Source organism: Odocoileus virginianus, chromosome 27, assembly GCF_023699985.2.
Source record: "Odocoileus virginianus isolate 20LAN1187 ecotype Illinois chromosome 27, Ovbor_1.2, whole genome shotgun sequence".
In the NCBI taxonomy this organism is placed as follows: Eukaryota; Metazoa; Chordata; class Mammalia; order Artiodactyla; family Cervidae; genus Odocoileus; species Odocoileus virginianus.
In genome coordinates this window covers 1,150,137-1,169,056 of record NC_069700.1, presented here as the reverse complement: position 1 = coordinate 1,169,056, position 18,920 = coordinate 1,150,137, and the positions used below count along the sequence as shown (strand labels likewise).

Below are 18,920 nucleotides of genomic sequence, written 5' to 3'. Positions count from 1 at the left end.
ACACACGACGTTTGTCGCCTGAGGCCGTGGCCCTCAGTCCAGGGTGTGTGCTGCCGGAAGCGTGCTGCCCTGAGCCCTCTTGGGTCGAGCGGATGGTCCGCGGGTCGGGGAGGGCATCCGGCGCCCTGAGGCGTCTCCCTCCGCCGCAGTGACCCCCGTCACATCTGCCTCCACGGGCGCCCGCCCTCGGAGACTCCCCCGGGCTGCTCCTCCGTCTCAGCAGCATTGCCCTGGATGAGAGTCCGCCGCCATCTTTCCGGCCGCCAGGCACGCACCTCTGTGAGGCAGCTCTCAGACCAAGAGCATCCTCTTGACGCGGCCCCGCCTCCTGCCCCCTGTCCTCGCAGAGGGTCTCGGCTGTGACGCTGTTGACGCCCCTGTCGCACAGTGAGATTCTGCAGTTTTTACAGAAGTCTCCGAGGAAAGATTTCTTCTGGTTGTCTAGGCACAGAGAATCCAAGGTGTGAGAAGGCTGGCTGCCCTGTCTCATGGGGCGCCCGGCCAGACATGCACTCAGGTCTCCGTTCCTGAGGGCAAACTCCAAAGTTTCAGGACATGAGCTCCTGCGTCAGGAGAAATGTCAGGATAAAGATACTTTCAAGTCCTCTCCCAGTTTTGTTCCCCAGACATTTAAGGACTGTGTCGTCCTAGCCCATCCTGTCCTCAGAGACCTTGCCCATCATGTGCCAAGATGTTTAATCTTCACATGGCCACCCCAGGGATTCCAGCAGCATCAGCAGCTCATACCGGCCTTCACCACAGCTCGAGGGGTGACTCTCACCGCGGAAAGCACGTGCAGGGCGCGTTCCCCTTACACAGGCACGTCAGGCTCCTTTCCTCACTGTCCGTAACTATGGCCCACGGATGGGAGCTGGCCGGCCACGCCTTCTTTGTTGTGGACACACTGTTGTGGACCACCTCCCCCCCAACCCCAGGTATCTCTCTCCACCACCTCCCCCCTTAGCCCCAGGGCCCCTCTCTCCCCACCACCTCCCCCACTAACCCCAGGCCCCCCTCTCCACCACCTCCCCCCCTAACCCCAGGCCCCCTCTCCACCACCTCCCCCCTTAACCCCAGGGCCCCTCTCTCCCCACCACCTCCCCCGCTAACCCCAGGCTCTCCTCTCCACCATCTCCCCTCCTAACCCCAGGCCCCTCTCTCCACCACCTCCCCCCCTAACCCCAGGCCCCCTCTCCACCACCTCCCCCCTTAACCCCAGGGCCCCTCTCTCCCCACCACCTCCCCCGCTAACCCCAGGCTCTCCTCTCCACCATCTCCCCTCCTAACCCCAGGCTCCCCTCTCCACCATCTCCCCCTCTAACCCCAGGCCCCCCTCTGCACCACCTCCCCCCTAACCCCAGGTCCCCTCTCCACCACCTCCCCCCTTAACCCCAGGGCCCCTCTCTCCCCACCACCTCCCCTGCTAACCCCAGGCCCCCCTCTCCACCACCTCCCCCCTTAACCCCAGGGCCCCTCTCTCCCCACCACCTCCCCCGCTAACCCCAGGCCCCCCTCTCCACCACCTCCCCCCTTAACCCCAGGGCCCCTCTCTCCCCACCACCTCCCCTGCTAACCCCAGGCCCCCCTCTCCACCACCTCCCCCCTTAACCCCAGGGCCCCTCTCTCCCCACCACCTCCCCCCCTAACCCCAGGTCCCCTCTCCACCACCTCCCCCCTTAACCCCAGGGCCCCTCTCTCCCCACCACCTCCCCCCCTAACCCCAGGCCCCCTCTCCACCACCTCCCCCCTTAACCCCAGGGCCCCTCTCTCCCCACCACCTCCCCGCCAACCCTAGGCCCCCTCTCCACCATCTCCCCCCCCAACCCCAGGCTCCCCACTCTCCACCACCTCTCCCCCTAACACCAGGCTCCCCTCTCTCTCCAGCTGCCTGCATCCTCTCGTGTCCCATAACAGCAGAAACATTTGCCCACTCCTATAAACTCTTGTTTCCAGATAGAATGGTTCCGTAAAGACAGCTTGAGCCTGGCAGCTCATGTGAGTTCTTCCTCTGCTGAAAGCAGGTTCCGGACCAGCCCCTGCCAAACCTGGCTTCCCTGTCCACTTCCCAGGTGGGGTCAGAAAAGTGGGAGAGGCCCTTCGCGTGGGTGCCAGCAGCGCCGGGAGGGTGCGCGGACCAGCGGAGCGTGGGGCCCGGGCACGTGGCTCTCACAGTCCGGGCCGTGGAGAAGTGGTGGAGGACATTCTGCCCGAAACATAACAGATCTGGGTGGCTCACGCCAGACAGAGAAGCAGGAGCGTCAACCAGACTCTGCTTTCATTTTTGTTCTTTTCTCCATTTTGCTGTTCTGACTAAGTATTTGTTCTGATCCCTCTGTATAAGGCATTTATGAGACTGTCATCACCCCCAACTTAGAGCTCCGCCGTTTGTCACGCCCGTAGGATTGTAAGCAGCCTTCTTCTGTAAGGCTGTTGGCTGTACTCCGTAACCTGCAGGGAGGGCGGTGCCCAGCCTGGGTAGCTCACAGAGATGGTGAGAAATCACAGAGAAAGCCTTTCCCCAGCATTCTGGCTTGACAGCCCTTGCCTGTGGGAGAAGCGGCAGCAGGAGCCCCTCCCGCCTCGCCCGCTGAGCAGGCCCTGCGCCCGCGTTTCTGCACTCGGGCGAGAGCTCCCTGAGCGTGCAGGCCGCATGATGGCTTTGGGAGGATCCAGCTGAATTTTAAGTGTGCAGCTCCTTTTTGTTCAAACCTGCTGAAAACTAACATGTCTGTGCCAGGCTTGGGGGTACATCCAGCTGTGTGCTGTTCGTCAGCGGGTCCCCTGGGAAGGCGACCCTGACAGGTTCCCAGCCCCTCACGTGTGTAGACCGGCGAAGGAGCACTGGACTTAACCTCCACAGGATGTTTGCCCACTGCGCCCGTGATGCGATACTCATGTACCCAGCTCAGCAGGGTTTGTGTAACTCAAGGGTTTAGATGGGGACGTACATTGTTAGCTGTAGGCTGTAGTTACACCCTGAGAAGGTCAGCTGGACATCGTGCCTTCTAATTCTGGATAACAAGATGTTGGCATTATATCATTATTGTCAGCATTTTTTTAGTGATAATAAGATTCCATACCATGTCAGCGATTCGTGTTCTTTAATGAAGCGGTTCAAATAGTGGCTGTATGGGACCCAAAAGTGTGACCCTGCCGTCGTACGTGATTCAGGGCGGACGCCATGCACAACCATTGCAGACGCCAGGAACGGGGCTGATGTCATGGGTGGCAGCCTGCTTGTTAACGCGGACATCATCCACAGACAGCCTGAGAAGGTAGGCGTTTTATCCACAGGTCTTGTGGGAAAAGCAGTGTGCACTTTCCCTGTCCTCTGGTTCACTTTTAGCTGAAGCACTGTTCTGGTAGTTTCAGGGGAACCCTGAAGTTTACTTGGCAGTCGTTTTGATGGAGGAGAGGACAGTCATCTGTAGATTAAGGGCATGTAAACTGCACGGAAGGAGTCACACATCGTTCACAGCGTCCAAGGGGCGGAAGCGGCCCAAATTCCCAGAAGGGCCAGCACTGCCTGAGTGCCCTCGTGTGAGGCCCCCCACGGGGTCAGGTGCGGAGACGGGGGGAGGTGGTGGTGGCAGCCAGGGGCTGGGGGAGCGGAAAGGGGGTTAGTGTGTAAATGGGTGTAGTCTCAGGTTTTCAGGGTAAAAAAGTTCTATAGATGTGTTTTATAACAATGTGAATGTACTTAACACTATTGAACTGTTGATATATACTTAAAATTAGTCAAGATGGTAACTTCTTGGTTTTTTTCACAATAAAAAATTCTCTCTTCTCCTAAAGAAGAATTTTATAACCAATCATCAATTTTTCTTAATTGAGAAAAATAAAATGAAGTGTTTTAGACACTGACTGATATTTGAGGGTGGGAAATGTAAGTCCTTTGGAGCTTGAACTTCAAGCCTTCAATTTCTCATCTATGAAATTAAAGAATCATACTGTAGCTCCAAGGCTCCTTCCAGTTCTGAAATGCTGTGGTTCAACATTTCACATCAGTATCTGTCCCATTCTTGAGTATTTGCAGAAGCTGCTGACGCATTTCAGGGTAAATTACTGTGTGCGCAACTTTCCTTGGCTGTTTCCCACCAGGACCTTAGCTCTCCAGAGTTTCGGTTCCAGGCGAGCAAAGTTGAAGGCCAGCCCTGTATTTGCGCCATCATAAATTCCAAAACCTTCTCCTAGCCTGAACTTGCTGCTGCAGAGAAAGTAAAAAAAAAACAAGTTGGATTGTTTTATTAGTGTTGCTTTCATCTCAGCTGCTAACCTTCCTTTCTGGTAAAGACACATCACTGGTACTAAAGCATATTTTCGAGGAGAACGTTTTCCTTCAACGAAAACAGCAGCAGCAGGTAAAGAGCAGTAACGCGATCACCCACAGGCTGGAGAAGAATGGGAGTGCTCCCCAGGCTCCGCCTTAGGGTTGATGCTACTTTCTGTTTCTGACCCCTTCCCTGCTCCCTGGCTGACGTCTCAGGGCCTTTGATCCCACTCTGCCAGACAAATCACACACACACTGCACTTTTGCAGTTCCAGGCCCACCATTTCTTTCCCTATTTATCAAGAGCCCATTCTGTGCCATATAATTATGAATTGATTTTGTAAGTTTTTTAGAGGCAGAATTGGGATGGAATTAAGAGGTCCATCAGAACCTCACAGAAGTTCTTTCTGACTTTGACCTTTTGGACAGGGAAGCCAGTTCTTTCCGTTTTAGATACAATCTGTTCACTCATTTCATGGAACAGAACATGGAGTTTATAGGGGAGCCCAGGAGTACTTTACCCTGTGCTTCTGTAGATCAACTAAGATTAGCTCAAAAGCTCAATCTACATATTTTTTAAAAAATAACAATGAAGCAGTCAGAGGCAACGGAGATTTATGTACTCTGTCCTGGACTTGAATAAGTCCTCCAGAAGCTCACATGAACTTACATACAGTGACCAGAATTGCCTCTGAAGTGGGCCCTGTGTCTTTGGATAGGTGAACTGTTTCTATAGGAACAAAAGGTTCCCCAGCCTCCTGAGCAGGTTTCAGAAAGCAGAGCCATGAGAGGCTTGTTTAGTTTTATAGTTCAGCCCGTGTATGACATTTATTTTTTCACCCTAGTCAGTATATAGTTCCTCTGCAGTTAAAAAAAAAAAAAAGACTTCATGCAAGAATTTAAACCAGTGTCCTCTCTGCTTTTTCTAGAAATGCCTCAAGTCTGGGGCCATAGTGTTTCCCTACAGTCGGCATTCTTCTGGAACAAACGCCTCTCAGTTGGAGATCACTCACTAAACTCGTTTCACTCCTCCAGGGTTCCCACACACAGAGCAAGGCTCTAGATCCTTCTAGAGGAAGCCTGTCTCACCCCCGCCTTTTTTACGTACAGTGATGGCTTTCTGCACACAGGCCCGTGAGAACTCATAAGAGCTCACACAGCAGTGCTGTTTGGAGAAAACTGTGGCATGAGTTTCCTTTGGGAATTTTTATCTTGGTGTCTTTCCTCCCGTCTCGTCTAGCCGATGAGTCTCCTAGTCTAGTTGGCCAGACCTCCTCAGGCTTGAATTCCTCGAGAAGCTGTTTTGTTGTGAATCACCTTAAGTGGGAGCAGATACTGAAAACTCTGGAGCAGAAAGGACCCTGACCTCACAGGGAGGAGGTGGACGGCTCATCCCAGCTCTGACAATACCGACTGTGGGGCCTAGGCGGGGGGAGAGGGCTGCCTTGGGCCCTGCGTCCGTGAGGGGTTGGCTTTATCAGTGAAGGTGGTGGTGGTGGGTGCTCGTCACCAGCGTGGGTCCATCACGCCTCCCTGGACACAGACGCCGTGTCTCACACAAGCACTTTGAATGCCCAACAGGAGCCTTGTGAGGAAGACACTGTTGCCCTCCCACGTTCGATGCGGAGGTTCAGACGGGGTGTGTTTGGATGGTTCTCCCGGGGACACAGAGTCCGGAGGAGGACGGCCTGCAGCTCTTCGGGCAGTTCTCAGAAGAGGGGCCACGCGGGCTGGCCTCACCTCCCCCGAAGGGAAATAGGACCTGAAGGTGGGAGGAGGCAGCCGGGTGCGCAATCCTTCTGTTTGTTCTCAGAACCCCCCAGGAAGGCAGCAGTCCCCCTCGTGAACAGCTTATGCCTCGGGGCTGGTCTCCTTGCTCACTGCTCAGAAAACTCTCTCAGCCGTCTGCCTTCGAAAGGAAAGACCAGCACAGAGCCCCCGTCGGGCAGGGTGGAGTCGGCCACCTTGTGTGAGAGCGCCCCTGCTCTCGGGTCTGGGCCCGCAGCCCCGTCGGGCTTTCCTGAGCGCTGTCCTGCCGGCCTCCTGCCTGCGGTCCTTGCGCGGTCATCGTCCCTCCGCGCCGTGCTCGAGCCCAGGCTCCCCCCCAAGCCCACAGGGCACGCTGCCCCCTCGCCGAGCACGGGAGAGAGGGGGCCCGCGTGCATCACTCTGGGTTTCTGTCCCAGGTGCCCTGGGCGGCGGCAAGCTGATGACCCAGCCCAGTGTGCGTGTGAGAGCTGGCCCTCGTCTCTCAGCGCTGGGCATCTGCCTTTCCTGGGTTTTACCTGCCTGTGTGTGAAGGGCAGTTTCACCAATGATCACACACAGTCTGGTGTCTGCCGCTTCACTCAGAGACACAGCTAGGAGTCACAGGGAAGAGGGGAGACTTCGCGCAAAAGGCACATGAACTCAACTTTCCAGCGCCCTCTGTCCTCCGTCAGGGGTTTAATCTCTCTAAGACTTGATCATCATTCACTGTGTCTTCTGAAGGCCAAGGAACACCATTCGTGAGTGAAGGCTAGTCTTGTCCCTGCTGCGTATTTGAAATACCAGAACCAAGGGATGTGTCAGAGATGCTTTCTCGTCCCCAAACCTGGTAATTAAGGCTGTCATTTCACAGATTGGTCAGTTATAAATAATTGAAAGGCTCTAAAAATTCTCTGAAGTGGGGCCCTGTAATAATCTTAGCTTTATTCAATAATGCTGATGTGCAGTTTAAATCATTCTTTTACATAGATTCTTTTTCTTCAAGCATGTCCACTTCATAGAGCCTAACAAGTGCTTCTCTTCTCGCCCCCCCATCTCGCCTCCTTAATGCTGTAAAAACCACCCCCCCGAAGTCGCATAGAACCTCCTTCAGTTCAGTTCAGTCACTCAGTCATGTCCGACTCTTTGCGACTCCATGGACTGCAGTACACCAGGCCTCCCTGTCCATCACCAACTCCTGGAGTTTATTCAGACTCATGTCCATTGAGTCAGTGATGCCGTCCAACCATCTCATCCTCTTTCGTCCCCTTCTCTTCTCACCTCAGCCTTTCCCAGCATCAGGGTTTATTCCAATGAGTCAGTTCTTCACATCAGGTGGCCAAAGTATTGGGAGTTTCAGCTTCAGCATCAGTCCTTCCAATGAATATTCAGGACTGATTTCCTTTAGGATGGGCTGGTTGGATCTCCTTGTTGTCCAAGGGCCTCTCAAGAGTCTTCTCCAACACCACAGTTCAAAAATATCAATTCTTCGGCACTCAGCTTTCTTTATAGTCCAGCTCTCACATCCGTACATTACTAATGGAAAAACCATATGCTGTCTAGGTTGGTCATAACTTTTCTTCCATGGAGCAAGCATCTTTTAATTTCATGGCTGCAATCACCATCTGCAGTGATTTTGGAGCCCAAGAAAATAAAGTCTGTCACTGTTTCCTCATCTATTTCCATGAAGTGATGGGACCAGATGCCATGATCTTAGTTTTCTGAATGTTGAGTTTTAAGCCAGCTTTTTCACTCTCCTCTTTCACTTTCGTCAAGAGGCTCTTTAGTTCTTCTTCACTTTCTGCCATAATGATGGTGTCATCTGCATATCTGAGGTTATTGATATTTCTCCTGGCAGTCTTGATTCCAGCTTGTGCTTCATCCAGCCCAGCATTTCACATGATGTACTCTGCACATAAGTTAAATAAGCAGGGTGACAATATACAGCCTTGACATACTCCTTTTCCTGTTTGGAACCAGTCTGTTGTTCCATGTTCAGTTCTAACTGTTGCTTCCTGACCTTCATACAGATTTCTCAAGAGGCAAGTCAGGTGGTCTGCTATTTCCCTTTTAGAATTTTCCAGAGTTTATTGTGATCCACACAGTCAAAGGCTTTGGCATAGTCAATAAAGCAGAAGTAGATGTTTTTCTGGAACTCTCTTGCTTTTTCAGTAATCCAACGGATGTTGGCAATTTGATCACTGGTTCCTCTGCCTTTTCTAAAACCAGCTCGAACATCTGGAAGTTCATGGTTCAGGTACTATTGAAGCCTGGCTTGAGAATTTTGAGCATTACTTTACTAGTGTGTGAGACCAGTACAATTGTGTGTAGTTTGAGCCTTCTTTGGCATTGCCTTTCTAGTCTGTCAAAACCCAAGGCAGCATCACCAGCAAGTCCACGAGCCGCTGGGCTTCATCTGGAAAAGGCGAGGAATCGGGTGTGTCGCTTTCCCAGACGCTGACGGCACAGGAGCTCCTTCTGTGACTCTGCTCTCAGTGACACAGCTTGTTGGGGTTGGAGGAGAGCTTCCTTCACGGTGTGGACCTGCACTCCCTCAGCCGAGCGTGTCCCAGGGTCTCCTGCACAGACGTGGATGCACGCTCAGAGCTCAGTGCCCACCCATCACTGCACACGGGCCAGCTTGCCCCTGCCCCTGCCCACTGCAGATGGTCGTCGACGCCAGCTTCCTCCCGTGGGCATGCAGGGGTCAAGGCCCCCTTCCACGCCTGATGTTTTCTGAGTCTGAAAATAATTGATAGTGATAGTCAGATCCCAGAAGTGTACCTGTGAATGTTGGATTTTGAGCAAGGTGAGGTTTGTCACTGACCCTCTGCGTTTACTGAATTGACTTGAAACAGCTTGGCCGCCAGGTGTCACAGGCAGCCTGTCGCGTTGACGTGGGCCGTGGCTGGCGGCCTGGCTGAGTTATGTAACGATGGTTCCCACTGTCAGCTGCAGCCTCGGGGCCAAGTCCTGAAAAGCCCTTGGCTACACTTCACAGACGCTTTTAACACCCAGCAATGGCAGGGACACGGCGTGGATCATGGCGGCTTTTGGGGACCCATGAGCTGTGACACAAGCCGCCCTTCATGAAGATGACAGACTGCAGATGCTTCACCAGGGAGACATTGTTTACTGGACCCGAAGGCCTCGCAGAAGGAAGGGGTGAGGAGGGAGACTGGAAGAGAGCACCAATCCTGTCTCTGGCTCTGATCCCGAGCTGTCTCAGCCTAGCAGGCTCAGCACGCGCGTTTTCAGTAACTCTCAGCTGTTGGTTAAAGGTTGCAGCTGTCCCTGTAGCTGTCCGTGTTTTTTTTGCTATGATCGTATAGTGGTTCGTACCCTGCACTGTGTGCAGCTGTCCATGCTTTTCTTAATATTAAGTGCTTTTCTTACTGAAAACATTTTTTAAAGGGAGCCCATGTTTCCCTCTGGGCCAGCGACCGTGCTTGTTCTCTGCTGGGCAGTTTAGAGAGCCATCAGGCGGCGATGTGGCCACTGGCAGGGCCCCCCCTCCCTGGTGGCCGGCCGCCCCCCTGTTGACGGGTTGCTCTGTCAGAGAGATGGAAGCGACCCCCTCTGCCGGGACGAGAAAATCCAGCAAGAGCCAGAGCAGCGGCCCGGTGTCCCCGCCCATGGGAGACACCCCGGTGCCGGTGTCCCAGGAACACGTCCCGGTTTGGTTTCAGATCCTGGCCGTGCAGGAGGCGCGGCTGCAGGCCCACCATGTGCGCGCCTCCTCCATGCGCGCGCCCAAACCTTCATTCGTGCGCACCTCGTCCTTGTGAGCACCTTCTCCGTGCGCGCGCCCAAGCCTTCATTCGTGCGCGCCTCCCCCGTGCGCGCGCCCAAGCCTTCATTCATGCGCACGGCCTCGATGTCCTGCCAGTCAGACGCTCCCGAGTGCGTCTGAGTTGAAGTGGCCTCGCGGCCAGTGTGGGAGGGCCTCTCTTTCCTGGCCGCCCGCATTCCCGGTCCTCCGGGGCTTTGAGGTATATTGAAAGGCGTTGCTGTAACTGCCCATGTCAGAGCTTTGGGAGCCTCATCAGTCTCACGCTTCTCTAATTGACATCAATAATGCATTTGCATCTGTCAATACTGCCTAATTGCCGGGTTATAAACAGTGGAGCTTCTGTGATAAGTCATGCCCGCAGCTATCTTCAGACATTAGGGCTTAAGGCTCCTGTCAATATTTTGATGTGCTATAAATTGTTTCTATGAGGATTTTTTTCTCTTACGAGCAAGGAGGAGCTGTGCAGCAGGAGACAGAATTGAGTCAGTGTCACCACGTGAAATCCAGCTGAAGAGGCAGACCATTCCAGTGCAGACACCGGACGGCTGTCTGCCAGGCCAGTGCAGTGCACGCCTGTAAAGCTGCATAGAGTCACTGTGCCCGTGAGCGCTGAGGAGTCCCGAGGGCAACGTGCGTGCCAGGGCCCTGCCCAAGGGAGTTGGAGCAAACAGTGGCGGATATTGCCAGGAAGGAGTACTTATTATCAGCTCGTTTTTCCGAAGAGGAAGCTTGCTCAAGTCGAATGGTGACTTTGCAAGGCTGGGTCTCACTCCCAGGGCTGGTGGCGTCCATGGCTGGACTCGACCTTTTAGGGACCAGCTCGACCAAACCCAAAGAGGGGAACCCAGTGTTAGAGCACCAGCTCCACGGCGTCTGCTACGCAGCTGGAGGCTCTGGGATGTCTGGCTTGGGAAAAGATGAGTTTGGAGGCCCCCGAAGTCTGTCCACCTGCGGGAGGGTTAGCCCTGTGGTCTGTGCATCCGGCAGCGAGGCCAGCCCTCTGACCTGGCGGGAGGCACCGCTGTGACCCGCAGCCATGCCATCTGCAGCAAGACCCGGGTCAACCGCTGCCCTTGGGCAGGTCACTTGGCCGCCATCTGTGCCCGTGTCCTCAGTCACGATGGGAGTGACGGCCATACCTGCTTAGTAAGGCTGTTGAGGGTTCACTGAGTTAATGCAGAAAAGTGCTTCTGATGGTATTGGGCATGTGGGGTGTGTGTTAGAGGGTTTGCTGTTGTTTCAGTGTAAAGCCAGACTAGGTGTGCAGAAGAGTGCTCTAAAAACTGTTCAGTCTTTGTGCATTATTTCTGCAACTCTTTATGTACTAGACACTGTTCCAGACACTGGGATACAGCAATAAATAATAATAAATAAGATAGATCCTGTCCCTGCCGCTACCCCCATGAAGCTTACATTCCGTGTTAGAGAGAAAGGAAGTTACCGTGTGAATCAGTGAAACACCCGTTCAGCACATGAACAAGCCACGTTGAGAGGTGAGCCCCCAGCCCTTCCCTTGAGACCACTGAAGACGTCCTGGCTGATGCCCTTGTGAGCAGGGGCTCCTCCTGAGGGCTTTCACGGTGTTCCTAACGTCCCTCTGCCAAAGAAGGTTAATTGACCATGCCTCCTATGGTAGCACCGGAGCACCTGTTGGTAATTTGAAAGCAAAGATGCATTAAGGCTGCATGCATGAACATCTCTTGCTAGTGATATCAGCAACTTAAAAAGCTTACGGTCTCCCCGCAGAAGCTACACCAAAACACCCAAGGCCGTTATATCTGAAGGCCAGGCCTCGCCCTTGGGCCTTGTTCCCGGCCCCTGGAACTGTCCCACCCACCTCCATGGCCGCTGACCCGTCCTGTTCAGGTGGAAGTGATGCCCTTTAGATGTCGTTCACTGAAAGGCCTGTGGGAAGCAAACTCCTGTTCGCTCAACAAAGGAGACAGTCTGAGAGGTGAACATACCACTCAGGGCCTGTGAAGTCTCAGGCTTCCGTGAGCTCTGCGTTTTGACTGAAGTGACGTCTTGGTTTATTAGGGTTGGGGCAAGGGGGTGGGAATCAACACTTTCTGCATGTTAAAATCCTCACTGTAGTCTCATAAGGCCTGTGGCACTTGCTGACAGCATTGCTGATGTTGCAGATTTAACTTTGAAGAGGTTCACTGTACCTTCTGAGTGCGCACTCCACTCAGTTGCCAAGGTAGGCGCCTGAGACAGCTCACGGGCTTTCGTTAAAATTCGTCCCTAGGCATATTTTTTCTGAATGAAAAGTAGCGTATCACTCTTCTCTGAATCGTTTTCTCCTTTAAGAAGTTATTTTACTTGAACTTGAGCAGTATGTAAAAGAATGCATATTTGCCCTCTTCTTCATTTCACCAATGTTGACATTAGGTTGCAGACGCAACGCTACCCCTGTGGCTGTCAGTCGGTATCTCCTTAGGACAAGGACATGTGTGCCGTTGCAGGGTGCCGTTTTCACACCTCCGAGCTGGCGTCAGTGAATGCTGGCTGACTCACAGTCCGGTTCACACCTCCAGCCCCACCTTCATAACTGCTTCTGAGCCAGAACCCGTTCAGGCCTCAAGAGGTGCATTCACTTAAGAGGTGTAGTCACATCTCTTAAGTCTCCTTTGATGTGGAAGAGACCTTCTGCCTTTTTTTTTTTTTCCAACTTTCATGATATTGGCATATTTAGTCTGGACTGTTCTCAGTCTGAATCAGTCAGCGTGTCTCTGTTATGACGCTTGGAACAGACCCTTCGGCAGGAACCCTGAGTGGGTGGTAAGGCTTCTCCCTTTCCCGCCGTCAGTAGCCCACAATGCCAGCGGAACCGGAATTGCTTTGTGCTCAGTTTGATCCTTTGTTAAAGTGGAGGCGAGATTTCCATTACAAACATCCCACGTCTCTTCGTGATTAATAAATAAACGGTTCCCCATCAGCCTTTCGCCCAGTGGTTTCCAGACCCATTAACGCATCTTGCCTGAATCAGTTATTACCTCGTGGTTGCCAAAGGGTGACTCTTAGAACCTCGTCAGCTGCTCCGCATCACTTGGGGGCCCTTTTTAATGACTGTAAGCTTCAATTACAGTCAGGTGTGTTTCTCACTCATCTGTCTTGATTCTCCCAGTTTAGCAAACGCATGATTTTAGGCCAGGACTCAGACGGCTCCCTACTGACCCACTCTGGGGGTTTGTCTTGGAATCAGATTCCGCCCTGGGTGTCACATGGCTCCACCGTTTCTCCCGGAGGCCTGGGGGTTGGCCTGACGTCAGAAGGACCTCAGAAGGCTTCCTTGAGCTGCCTGTCAGCAGCTGTTCAACCTGTCTGGAACTCGGACGTGAATGCAGCGGCGACGCGGGCTCGCTTTTGTCACTCCCTGGGGGTCACAGCCGCGCTGGGGCTGCCGGCCTCCTCACCTGAGGTCTGCTCAGCATCTCACGGGCCTCGGGTCTCTCTTGCCTTGTGGTTTCTTTTTATGACTCCCAGCATTTTATGTTAGAGCTTACTATGATGTGTTTGTTTTATCTCCCGGATGTTGACAATTATTCGGTTTCCTTTTTCTCCCTCTCCTGTTAGAGACATTGTGGCTATAAAAACCTTCACGTACATTCCTGGCTGTTTTCTTAAGACAAACTTCCAAAATTAAAATTATTGGGTCAAAGTGTGTATGTGTTTTTAAGATATAAACATAGTGCCTTATATCTGATATCACCCCCAGAAATGTGTCCGCCTCAAGCAGACAGAGTTCCGCTTGAGGTCTCTGGGTTTCGGGGAGCAGCCTGACGCTTCTGCAGGACGCCCCCCCACGCAGCTCTCTGAGGCCCCTCTGGCCCCTTCAGTCTGCCGTTTCAGGCTGGCTTTAATCCGGATGAGCACCTATGAGACAACGAGGGGTTTTTCCATTATTTGTTCATCAAAATGTGTGTGATCCCATCGTGGAGGTTCGTTTTTCAGGGGCAGGGTTGGGGTGTCTCGCGTTCACAATCGGTTCCTGCAGCTCTTCTGTTGCCTCAGCACACGGGGAGCCTTCCGCCTCACCATCGGTCATTCATGCATTTGAACTCCCGGAAGCGAAACAGGAGCAACCGTAGGGTGACGGCAGTTTTAGAGCTGCACTGGGGCTTGAATTTTCCCTTCTCAAGAGGCACATTGGTTGTGTGATGTGGCGTATTTGCGGTTAGACCCCTGACTGACCAAGCCGCAGCTCTGAGCTGGCTTCTCCACGGGGCCCCGGAGGTCAGCGCGACAGGGGACTGTCGACACGACACCTCGACTGCGCCCTCAGGACTCCAGCCCCGGAACACTCCCCGGCAGGCACGGCAGCCCAGACAGGTTTTTAAATCTTTCTTTCAGCTGGGATAGAACATATTTGCCAGTAAATTCTTTTTACTGAGGAAAAGATGGGGATTTTGAGGTCACTGAAACCCACAGCGGTCCTCCTGCCTCGCCGCTCAGACATCAGCTTACACTGTCTGCTGCATTTGCTCCAGGTACTCACTGTTGGGCAGCTGAGATGCGGAGCAGAGAATTTTTTTTTTTTTTAACTGAATTATGTCCCAGGAAAGAGTCTGACCCAACATGCTTCCAAAGGTGTCAGAGGAAGGGGACTAATTTAAAAATGATGTTTTATGGCATCTGATGTTTTCTGACATCTGATGTTTTCAGTCACGTGAGAAGTGGTCAGGTTATCATGCTATGTGTACGTGCATATGTGTGTTTACGTGTGTATATTCGGCTGGAAGGGGGTAATTTTAAAAATATATGCTTCTGCTTCATCAACTATGATAAAGCTTTTCACTGTGTAGGTCACAGCAAACTGGGACATTCTTCAAGAGGTAGGAGTCCCAGACCACCTCACCTCTCTCCTAGAAACCTGTATGGAAGTTGAGAAGCAACAGTTAGAACCAGTCATGGAACAGTGGAATGGTTCAAAATTGGGAAAGGAGTACGAGAAGGCTATATGTTGTCAGCCTGCTTAAACTTACATGCAGGGGCTTCCTGGCTGGCTCAGTGGTAAAGAATCTTCGTGCCAATGCAGGAGACATGGGTTTGATCCCTGGGTTGGAAAGATCCCCTGGAGAAGGAAATGGCAACCCACTCCAGTGTTCTTGCCTGGGAAATCCCATGGACGGAGGAGCCTGGCGGGCTGCAGTCCACAGGGTCACAGAGGGTCAGACACGACTTAGTAGCTAAACAACAACAGCAGACAGTGCATCCTGCGGAACGCTGAGCTGAGTGCGTCACAAGCTGGAATCAAGATTGCTGGGAGAAATATCAACAACCTCAGATGTGCAGATGATACGGCTCTGCAGAAAGCAAAGAGGAACTAAAAGCCTCTTGATGAAGGTGAAAGAGGAAGAGTAAAAGGCTGGCTTGAAACTCAGCATTAAACAATGAAGACCGAGGCATCCCGCCCTGCAGTTCATGGCAAACGGGGAAGTGGGGACTGTGACCGATTTCATTTTGTTGGCTCCAAAATCACTTCAGTCAGTGACTGTAGCCATGAAATTAAGACACTTGTTCCTTGGAAGGAAAGCTATGACAAACCTAGGTGGCGTATTAAAAAGCAGAGACATCACTTGGCTGACAGCAGTCTGTAGTCAAAGCTGTTTTTCCAGTCGTCATGTACAGGTATGAGGGTTGGACCATTAAGAAGGCTGCGCACCAGAGAATTGATGTTTTCAGACTGCGGTCCATCCTAAAGGAGATCAACCCAGTCCATCCTAAAGGAGATCAACCCAGTCCATCCTAAAGGAGATCAACCCAGCCCAGAGTGTTCATTGGAAGGACCAATGCTGAAGCTGAAGTTCCAGTACTTGGCCAGCTGATGCAGAGAGCTGACTCATCGGAAAAGACCCTGATGCTGGGAAGGATTGAGGGCAGGAGAAGAAGGGGGCAACAGAGGGTGAGATGATTAGGTAGCCTCACCAACTCAATGGACATCAGTGTAAGCAAACTCTGGGAAATAGTGGAGGACAGAGGACCCTGGCATCCTGCAGTCAGTGGGGTTGCAAAGCATCGGACATGACTTAGGGACTGAATGACAATTTTAGTTAAAGAGCATTGAGTTAAATTGTAAGTGTCAGAGACTGTCAGAGTCTTCATGCTCAGCTGATCACTGCTCATTGAGCTTGTTCAGAACAGGGGCGTCACAGAAACCAGGTGAATTTTCTTCTAAATGGGCTTCTCCTCATGTTACATCGCACTAAAGTTCATCTACATGTAAGGGAAGCTTTAACGTCAAGGCTATTTAAAAGTGTTGAGGATTTGTAATTTGAGGCAAACTGTTTTAAAAAAAAACAAAAACTCAAGGAAATCAATTATTTTGCATCAACTCAGGAATTTATTACAACTCCCACATACTTATTCCATGTGCTTCGCATAATGCTTCATAATTCCAAGATAAACTGAGAACTGATTCCAAAAAATCCTATGAAGAAATTAAAGCAAGGAAGAGTGGGCTCCCTCTCTGTGGAACCCGAGGCAGATGACCGCACAAGGCCTGGACTCAGGTCTGGTTCTGCTGTAACTCGCTGAGGACCTCGGGGAGAGCACGTCAGCTCTTTGCCTCTGTCTAGTCCGCAACGGTGTCAGCATCAGTCTGCTTTTCTAGCCCAGGAAAAACGTGCTTTGGGTCAGAGCAGCTTCTGTTGTGTAAAGAATTATTGAACACAGTAGCACGCTAATGAAAATGCTTCGGTCTGGGGACAACAGTGATTAGATTCGTAGATTAAATGAAGCACGTATTGACTTCTTAGACAGCTGATGTCACCACCTCTGTGCATTGTTTTTGGTTTTTTTTCTTTTTGTGCTTTTTGAGCTCTCTGCTGTCACCACTAACTGTCATAGAAAAATGTAATATCTTTTTAAGAAATGTGAACATCAACAGACCTGAGTTACAAGCAGCACTTTGGTTGGCTCTGTCAAAGGTACCATCAGAGCACAGCGCCAAGAACTTCACAGTTGCCATAAATTCATGTAAAAATATAGGGGCTCATTGATCCTCCCATGGCTGTGATTGAGAAGGAAAGACTGTTCAAGTCAGAGGTAGGCTTTCAAAGCCTAGGTTGTGATCTTATGCTCGTTACTTAATTTCTCTGAGACTCAGTAAAAAGGAGGCTGTTGAGATGGAGATAGTATAATAATGTTACATAGTCTAGAATCCAGAGTCAGGTAATAATCGCATGTAATAGGGCACTGGAAAACTGTAACATGGAAGAGTTCTAATACTGATAGTAAATCACATTTTTTTGAGCACTTACTTTGTACCAGGCTCTGTGCTAAATGATTTACCTGCACCATTTCACTTAGCCTTCCACCAGTACTTGGAGATGAGGAAACTGCCTTTTAGGGCAGTTCATTAACATACCCACTGTGGCCCTGCCCTCCTAAGTCAGGGAGGCAGAGAGAGCCTGGCTTTAAAGCACTGTAGATAGGATTTTCTTGACCATGTGTTAAAAAGGGGGAACAAGAAGCATTTTGTGACTTACTGGCTAGATAACTTGGAGGGGGTTTTGGTTTTGTTTTCTTTCTTGAAATTTATATTAATTTCCTTTTCTTTTTTAAAAAATATTTATTTATTTATGTGTTTGTCTGTGCCGTGTCTTAGTTGTGACATGTAGGATCCACTTCTCTGACCAGGGATTGAACCCAGTCCCCCTGCATTGGGAACGCAGAGTCTTAGCCACTGGACCACCTGGGAAGTCCCCTACTTTTCATATTTTAAGTCAAAGTAATGCATTTTCCAGATAAGACACGTATAGGCAAAAAGAAAGTTGCTCTCCTCTTCCTGCTCTCCTGGCTCTAACTCTCACTTCCCATGTAACACCCCAGCGCCGCCTTCCAGAATTCCCTGCGCATTCAGGGTGGTGTGTCGTGGGTGTGTGCACTCTTTTTAACTACTGATGGTGTTCCACAGTATGACCATGTTGTCATTTACCTGGCCCCTTACCGCTTACATGACATTGGTCTCAGCTTTTTGCCATTATGAGCAGGGCCAGAGTAGACATTCTAGCACCTACATCTTTATTTAGGACAAAGCCCGAAGGAGTGAGCCTTAAAAGCGTAGACCCCCATCTGCACGCTGCCCAGCAGCTCCCCGTTCCAGAAGCCTGTCCTCACCCTCACCCTTCAGCCCTGAGAACAGCAAGTGTTTTCATCTTTATCAATACAGTTTGTGAAAGACTGTATCTCTTTAGTTATGGGTCAAGTGAAGGATATTTTATGTATGTTAACCGTTTATCTCTTCTATATTAATCAGTCTTATTGTTTATTTTTGTGTTTGTCACAAATATGTGTTTCCCATTTGTCATTTGTTTTTTACTTTGTTCACCACTTCTTTATACAGAAGATCTTAATCTCTGTGTAGCTACATTCTGTTTCATTGCCCCTGCATTTATATCGTGATGAATTCCCAGCCCAGGATTATAAAAGTTCTCTTGTACTTTCTTCTGGCGCTTCTATAGATGCTTTTTTATTTTTAACTTTTGATGTACTGAGAATTTATCTTGGCCTAAAACTGGACTTTTTCCAAAACGATAACCCCTTATCCCATTACTGTTTATTAAAGAAGTAGACATGTCTGTCTTCTTGGAACTTGTCAGGCAAGAAGACCCTCCAAGCCTCCCTACCCGGTGAAGAAGCAGTTATGGTTCTGCTTGGGCTCAGGCCTCATGTCCTCCCCGGGAGCCTGCTGCTTCAGGCCTCCCTTGCAAGACAGTCCATCCTGCCGCCTCCAGAACACCCTGGACTCCCTGCCTCCTCCCGCAGCTCTCACAGCCCTGCCCGCCCCCAGGCTGGACCTCAGCTGTCTGGAGCAGCTCCTCCAGAGGCCCGGGTTCCTCACAGCTGGGAGCCCCCGTCTACCTGCCCTCATCCTAGCGCCTCAGTGTGTCTGACCCTGTGAGCGTGCTCCAAGGGCGCTCCTCCTCCGAGCCCCTGCCCCTCCTCCTTCCTGCAGCCCTGCTCCTCCCTGGGATCACCGCCGCCCCTGACCCCTGAGGACGACCCCCAGGTGTGTGTTCAGTGGTCACAGCCCCCTGTGCACAGACAGTGCGGTGAGGCCTGCAGTGTGGGCCCCGAGCCGCTGCTCTCCAGCCCGAGGTCTGTGAG

General features: G+C 51.5%; 1 protein-coding gene and 1 long non-coding RNA gene across 5 annotated transcripts in view; both read left to right on the top strand.

The window, feature by feature from the left end:
• The window catches only part of LYRM4 (LYR motif containing 4), an 86,725-nt gene that overhangs the window by 24,277 nt on the left and 43,528 nt on the right, over positions 1 to 18,920 (top strand). The window lies entirely within an intron of this gene.
• Positions 136 to 3,812, top strand: LOC139031589 (uncharacterized). Its single transcript, XR_011484082.1, has 2 exons — positions 136 to 935; positions 1,885 to 3,812. It is a non-coding gene; the product is annotated as an uncharacterized lncRNA (long non-coding RNA).